The sequence below is a fragment of the Hippocampus guttulatus genome, chromosome 2 (assembly GCF_054856545.1).
Source record: "Hippocampus guttulatus isolate MCC_2025c chromosome 2, RoL_Hgut_1.0, whole genome shotgun sequence".
In the NCBI taxonomy this organism is placed as follows: Eukaryota; Metazoa; Chordata; class Actinopteri; order Syngnathiformes; family Syngnathidae; genus Hippocampus; species Hippocampus guttulatus.
This window is the reverse complement of record NC_141262.1, coordinates 2,807,747-2,814,837: the sequence shown is the minus strand read 5'-3', so window position 1 is coordinate 2,814,837 and position 7,091 is coordinate 2,807,747. Positions and strand designations below refer to the sequence as shown.

Sequence of the window (7,091 nt, the reverse complement as noted above, 5' to 3'; positions counted from 1 at the left end):
TAAGGCAATCAGGTGACTTTTTATTTTTCAACGTTTTTACAATATTTAATATTTCATTATTATTCCCGGGCGGCCCGGTAGTCCAGTGGTTAGCACGTCGGCTTCACAGTGCAGAGGTACCGGGTTCGATTCCAGCTCCGGCCTCCCTGTGTGGAGTTTGCATGTTCTCCCCGGGCCTGCGTGGGTTTTCTCCGGGTGCTCCGGTTTCCTCCCACATTCCAAAAACATGCATGGCAGGTTGATTGGACGCTCTAAATTGTCCCTAGGTGTGAGTGTGGGCGTGGATGGTTGTTCGTCTCTGTGTGCCCTGCGATTGGCTGGCAACTGATTCAGGGTGTCCCCCGCCTACTGCCCGAAGACGGCTGGGATAGGCTCCAGCACCCCCCGCGACCCTAGTGAGGATCAAGCGGTTCAGAAAATGGATGGATGGATTATTATTCCCAGCAGTAAAAAAAACATTGTGGAAGAGTTTTTTTCATGTATCTATTCATTTCAAATGGGTTTGTTGAATCAGGAATTTGTTTTGCTAGGTTACTGCCTATATTGACAAAATACTCATTAAATTCATGAACTGTCTCTTCGGTTTTCTCCATTTTTGTATTTTTGTCTTTAATAAAGTACTCTAGATAATCTGCTTTTTTAGAGCTATTTCTAATGACATGATAAAGTATTTTCCATATCTCTTGAGTGTTACTTTTATTCTGCTCTAATAATGCATGATAATAAACTCTCTTACTAGTTCTTATAATATTTATTTTTATAGGTCTTATATTTTATTTCAGCATCTTTAGTTCTCACTTTTATAAACGATTTGTAATTTTTTTTTCTTTTTACATGCGTTTTCTATGCCTTTTGTTATCCATGGCTTACTTAGGTCGTTGTACTTTCTGGAGAATTTGGTTACTGGAAAATTTTGTGATATAAGAAAGTTATGGTTGTCTGAAATGCGTCAAACGCAGTATTTGGGTCTTCATTTGAGTAGACCTCAGACCAGTTTTGTTTTTCTAGGTCTAGCTTGAAGACTGCAATGGAGTGTTTGGTTCTTAGTCTTATTTCTGATATATGAGCGGTTGGTTTAGTTTTTCTATCGAAATAATTATGAAAGACTGCAAAGACAGGTAAATGGTCACTTATATCGGTGATGAGAAGTTCACTTTCCATTTTATGGTCATCTTATTTATAAATATATTATCTATCAATGTGGCTGTATCAACTGTTATTCTACTGGGTTTCAGAATGACTGGGAAAAGACAGTTGCTATACATAGTATTTATGAAGTCTGTTGTATTTTCATGTCCATTAGGGTTTAATATGTCAATGTTAAAATCTCCACATATTATTCGTGTTTTCTTATCATTGGTATAACTGAGCATATCTGTCAGTTTTTTGTTGAATGTGTCGAGACATGATCCTGGTGTCCTATAAATACAACTTATGATGACATTAGATGCCTTGTTAATATGTATTTCAGTGGTTAGGCATTCCATTAGGTTCTCTATTGTGTTTGTCAGGCTCACGATTTTATTGCACCATAGAGCGTTGTTTACATACTGTATGTGCAACCCCCCCCCTCCTTTTTTGTTTTCCCTATTTGTTGCATACATTTCATATCCTTCAATTCTCATGTCACTTGTTTTTTCATTGTCAAGCCAAGTTTCTGATATGGCAATTATTTTAAATTTATTAAATTTAGTCAAGTATTGTTTAATTTTTGTGAAGTTTTTATTGAGACTTCTACTGTTTAAGTGTATTATTGAAAGTGTATTTTCCAGTTCGACATTTGTTAACTTCTTCGTCCGTGTAATACTCTGAATTTGTTATGCTGTGATTATAATTGAAGAAATAATTGTCCGGGTCCAAGTTGTTCTCAGGGTCGAATGTCTTGTGGTCAGCATAATCAAAGGTTTTGAAGTTCATGTTTTTGGTGTGTGTTTCCTTTTTCAGTAAAGTCAAAGTGTTTTATCTGGTGGTGAACAGTTCTCAGCATGGATGTTGAAGTTGATCCTGTTGTGTTGGTGTACTGGTTAGGCTGGGTAGGCTATGAGTTTGTCATACCGCAATTTGCCCTCTGTCTCTTGCAGCTTTTAATTTTGGGAGCAGTTCTTTTCTTTTTTGACGCACAGCATCAGTGAAGTCTTTGTTGATGTAGATTTTGGTGCCTTTTAGATATTTTGCTCTCTGTAGAATCCTTGTTCTGTCCTTGTATTTCTCCAATTTTACCACAACTGGGCTCGGTCGAGGTCTCCCCAGTTCATGTCTTCCTGTGCGATGGGCTCTTTCCACCTCAATTGTCTCCTTTTTTTGCAGTTGTTCCTTGAAGATTTTTTGGACTTTTTGCTCTGTTTCAGTCCACGTTTCTCCTTGTATTTCCTCGATTCCATCGATTACCAGGTTATTTCTTTTGGCCTGTCCTTCCAAGTAGTCCATCTTGTCAGTCAATACGAGCAGACTGTCACATATTTTGTATATTTCAGTCTGCATGGTTTTACAAGGATCGGTTTCCTTAGTTTGCTGGTTTTTGTTGTCATCTACTTCCTTTTGAGTGAAGTTGATGCTGGTTTTTATTTCTTGCACTTCCCTGGAAAAGCTATCTAGTCATGAGTTTGTTGACTCAAGTATCATTTTGACGAATCTTTTAAAGTGTTCCTGCTATTGTTGCATGAGCGCTGTAAAAAGCTCTTTTTGTTGCTGGAGTTGTTCATTTACTTGCGAGAGTGATCAATTCCTCGTCCTGCTTTGCATCTTGCTTTTGTTTGCGCGGCATCTTACCGGGGTTTGTTTGTTAGTTGTATGCTCGCTGGTTACATGTCCAGTGGGCTTATTGCTGACCCGGATGTCGCTGGCGTTGCTTCCCCGGGTTAAACTGCCGCGGCAGTCGAGTGAACTTCGCCGCCGCTGCTGCTGGGCTCACCGTTCAGCCATTGCTCTCTGGTGGTGAATTCCAGCTGTCCTCGCTGGACCCAACGGCTCGACCGCCGCCGGAGCTCCAGACGAACCCTCTCGCTCGCTCACACAGGCTGCCTCTCATTCGCTCTCCCACGCCTCCAAGGCTGCCGAGTAAGTTCACCGTTTCCCAGCCGGTTGTTCAGTGCCGGACCAAATGGGTCGACCGCCGCTGGAGATCCACACGAACGCTTACACTGGCTCTCGTTCTCGCTCACTTCCGCTGGCTCTCCATGTTCTGCAGAAAGAATGTTTTGATGAATTATCTATTCATTTATGAGAGTGATTGAAAATTGTTTCAAATTGATTTGGGGATCACGCTGAGGGTATTAGGCTTGTTAAAAATAAAATCTTCTCGGGTTCAGAGTCTTTGTATTTCTATTTTGGTTCTCCTTGACCTAGACCTAGGCCAATACATGTCTGTGAATCATTAATACTGCCCTGATTTGAGGCGATGTGGGAAGTAAACCCTCCGTTCTTTTTTCACCGTACATACCTTTAAAAAAAGAGGATCATAAAAGACACTCCCGCAGTGGTAACTATTAGCATTCAGAATGTTGCATTTCGACTATTTTGTATCTTTATAACTATTTAGGCATCATGGACATGTGTTTGGTCACTTGTTAACAATTGAAAAAAAACATACCTTCGTCCCTGAATTGAAAAGTTAACGATTTAAAAAAAAAAAATGGAAGGGGTGCATCGAATCTGCTGCTCATGCTGAGCCAGGAATCCATATGTGTTTCCACACAAATGCCTCCTAAATTCAAAACACGTGGCGCTTGAGCAACTACCCCCACATTAAAAAAGAAAATAAAAAGGGAGAAAGGCCAGCGCCTGTCTCACATCTGCCAAGAGGAACTGAAAGAAAAGAGTGGGGGATGGTGGCTGACTGGGTAGGATGGGGCTAAAGTCTAATGAAAGTGCACTCCCCAAAAATGTCACCCATTGGCCTGCACGTGGTAAACATTGAACTGGAACAATAGGAGGCCTTTGTTTGCTGCCTCACGAACCGAGCTGATACAAAATGGACACCTTGGCTGCTCTTACCATCCTGCTATTGTCTCGCTTCAACTTTAGAAAAAGCAGTACGGTGGTACCTTCAAGTTGGGAACTTTAGTTCCATATTGTAAACGGAGGAAACCTCTCCCATTGAAATGGATGAAAATGCAATTAATCTGTTCCAGCCTGTGTGTATATGTGTGTGTTCATATATATATATATATATATATATTAGAGCTGAGGCGGCCCGCTAGTCCAGTGGTTAGCACGTCGACTTCACAGTGCAGAGGTGGGTTCAATTCCAGCTCCGGCCTCCCTGTGTGGAGTTTGCATGTTCTCCCCGGGCCTGCGTGGGTTTTCTCCGGGTACTCCGGTTTCCTCCCACGCTCCAAAAACGTGCATGGCAGGCTGATTGAACACGCTAAATTGTCCCTAGGTGTGAGTGTGAGTGCGCATGGTTGTTCGTCTCTGTGTGCCCTGCGATTGGCTGGCAACCGGTTCAGGGTGTCCCCCGCCTACTGCCCGAAGACGGCTGAGATAGGCTCCAGCACCCCCCGTGACCTTAGTGAGGATTAAGCGGTTCGGAAAATGAATGAATGAATATTAGAGCTGTCAGTTTAGCGCATTTTTATTGGCATTAATTTAAATGAATTTTAACGGGATTACATTTTTTCTCACGAGATTAACGCGGCACACGTCACAGCAGATGTTACGTTTCTCTATAAATAAACCAGAAACAACAAGCGCGCTGCGCAGGTCCACGCACGTTTGTTTTGCCAGCCACGGCAGCGCGAGACACAGAAAACAGATACTTTAAGTGTTTATGAATGGAAAGTTTACTTTTAAAAAGTTGCCAGATTGTTCCACTGACAAGACCAAAGTTACCTGTATGTTTTGCAGTCGTAAACTGAGCTATCATCATAGCACGTCGAGTCTGAAATACCACTTAGTGGCCAAGCACACAGCTGACGCGAGTACTCCGCCCCCTCGTCTCAGACAGACAGCTATGGATCATTTCAAAGCGAAGAAAATGGATGACATGACGAAGAACAAATTTGCTGAAGCCAGAGCTAAATGTATGGCTGCAATATTGTCCACAGCCAGACTCAAGCTGAAATCTGTCATGTTCCATATTCGGCAGCAGGTGGCACGCGTTCACTTCTGCCGCCTGCACACCTGTTGCCTATTTGTCAGTGATTGCACCTGCTTTATCTAGGCGCTCCGGCGGTCAACCCATTGCCGGAGTATTGCATGCCGTGCCACTGCTGTTGCCTATGATTGTAATTCTCATTCGATACCATTCGCTGTTGGTTATATTTTCGTCGTCCCAAGGGAATCATTATATTAGCGTACGTGAACTAGTACTTGTTTTAACATATTTTGCCGTTTTTTGCAAGCGTTTTCTGTTGTCGGGTTTCCTTATGTCCTGGTTCTCGTTTTTACCAGCGCTTTCTGTTGTTTATTTGACGGGGTAATAAATATTTTTGTTTTGACGAAGTCCTTGTCGGTGTCTGCTCTTTCGGGGATCCACTTATTCTTGTTTTCTCTGTTACGTACGAAGCAGTTCCCTTTTCCTGCTTCGTGCGTAACGTGACAAAATCATTCGCATTGCATCGAACGACTCCACTACGGATTGCCAGCGAGAGCCTCCATTACAAGCTGTGTACAGAGATTGTACGTAGCGGAGAAGGCTAAAGTACACCAAGCGGGAGAAGACACTGTTTCGGGAGAGAAATAAGAGACGAGGTTGATGAGCCTCTGGTGAATAAAGAGCAGGTAGCCTGTCGAATACGATGTATGCCACTGACGCGATTGTTACTTGTTTGGAACTATTTTGTGTGGAAGGTTACAGTGTTCTGTGTCCATATAAATAAAGCGGGTGGAGCTTCTCTGTGTTCGTCTGACAGCGACTGTGCGCTGATGCAAGTTGAGAGTTTAGCGGTGCAGTGGTCGTTTTCACCACACTGAAAAGAAAACGTCTGCAGTGTTGTCATCGAACCAAGTGTAGTCATCCGAAATGATGTCTAAAGAAAACCGTAGAGAGACTTCCGCGCAAGAAGGACCAACAGAATCAACATAGCCTGACTGCTATGTTCAAAGCAAACTTGAGAAAAATGAAGTATGCAACCATGGCTTAAATCCACTATAAGCTGAGTACTAGTTTACCTTAGATGTGCACTTCATGTTATATTGCTCTGTTTTGATTCCATAAAAAGAGCTGTTAAAGCAGCTGTTGTGTGACAAAATATTTTTTTCACTGTTGTTGATGGACAGTAATGTTGTGTGAGAGATTGTGTGAATAACTGCTCCAAGTGTTGAATGAAGATTGATTTCTTTCTTTTTACTTTTTTTATCTACCTTATTTTCTGTCAAATTATTACTGTATATATGTTTTATGTTCAATAAACAAACAAACAAGTGAAAAATGTTCATGGAAAATTGAAAATCGAAATTGTTATTTTAGTAAATATTTGCATTTTGCACATAGAAAATGTATTCATGATTCGATGTTGATGAGAACATTAAAATGCGGAAAAATAGGACAAAAAAATTACAAAGAAAATTCAGAAATGATAAAAAATGCGTGAGTGATCACGATTAATTTTTTTGTTCGAGTTAATTATGACAGTTGCATTTTTAATTAGATTAAATATTTTAATGGTTTGACAGCTCTAATATATATATATATATATATATATATATATATATAGTATATACCTGTATATATATATATATATACAGTGTATATATATGGAGAGAGAGAGAGATACAAGAGGGGGTCGTTGAAAACAAAAACAGTACAATATAAAAATGTGTACAAATATTCTTCATTCTGATGAAATGGGGAAGGTGGAGAAGGACAACATTTCCTCCACTGAATAGTATCCTTCCAAAATAATCTTATTCAGACGTTTTCTCGAGCACTAACACACGCACACACACACACACGCACACACACACTCACACACAATAACCTATCCAGGGAAATGTGTCTTTTTTGTTTGTTTGGAAGTGGGACAAGACATTGTCAATTAAAAGAGTAACTGCTCTGCGGACCAGTTTTATTTGGGTGGCGGTCATAGCTTTTTTATGAACCCTCATGTGCATTTTTGACTGGCTGTTAGATTTGCCACATTGTGAGACTG

The 7,091-nt window shown here is 41.0% G+C and overlaps 1 pseudogene across 1 annotated transcript; it reads right to left on the bottom strand.

Moving 5' to 3' along the window:
- Nucleotides 1–785: 785 nt before the first annotated feature.
- LOC147208230 (uncharacterized) lies at nucleotides 786–3,817 on the bottom strand (annotated as a pseudogene). Its single transcript, XR_015103095.1, has 2 exons — nucleotides 3,590–3,817; nucleotides 786–3,181 (listed from the first exon to the last, which is right to left on the bottom strand). The product of XR_015103095.1 is annotated as an uncharacterized LOC147208230 (transcript).
- Nucleotides 3,818–7,091: the final 3,274 nt, after the last annotated feature.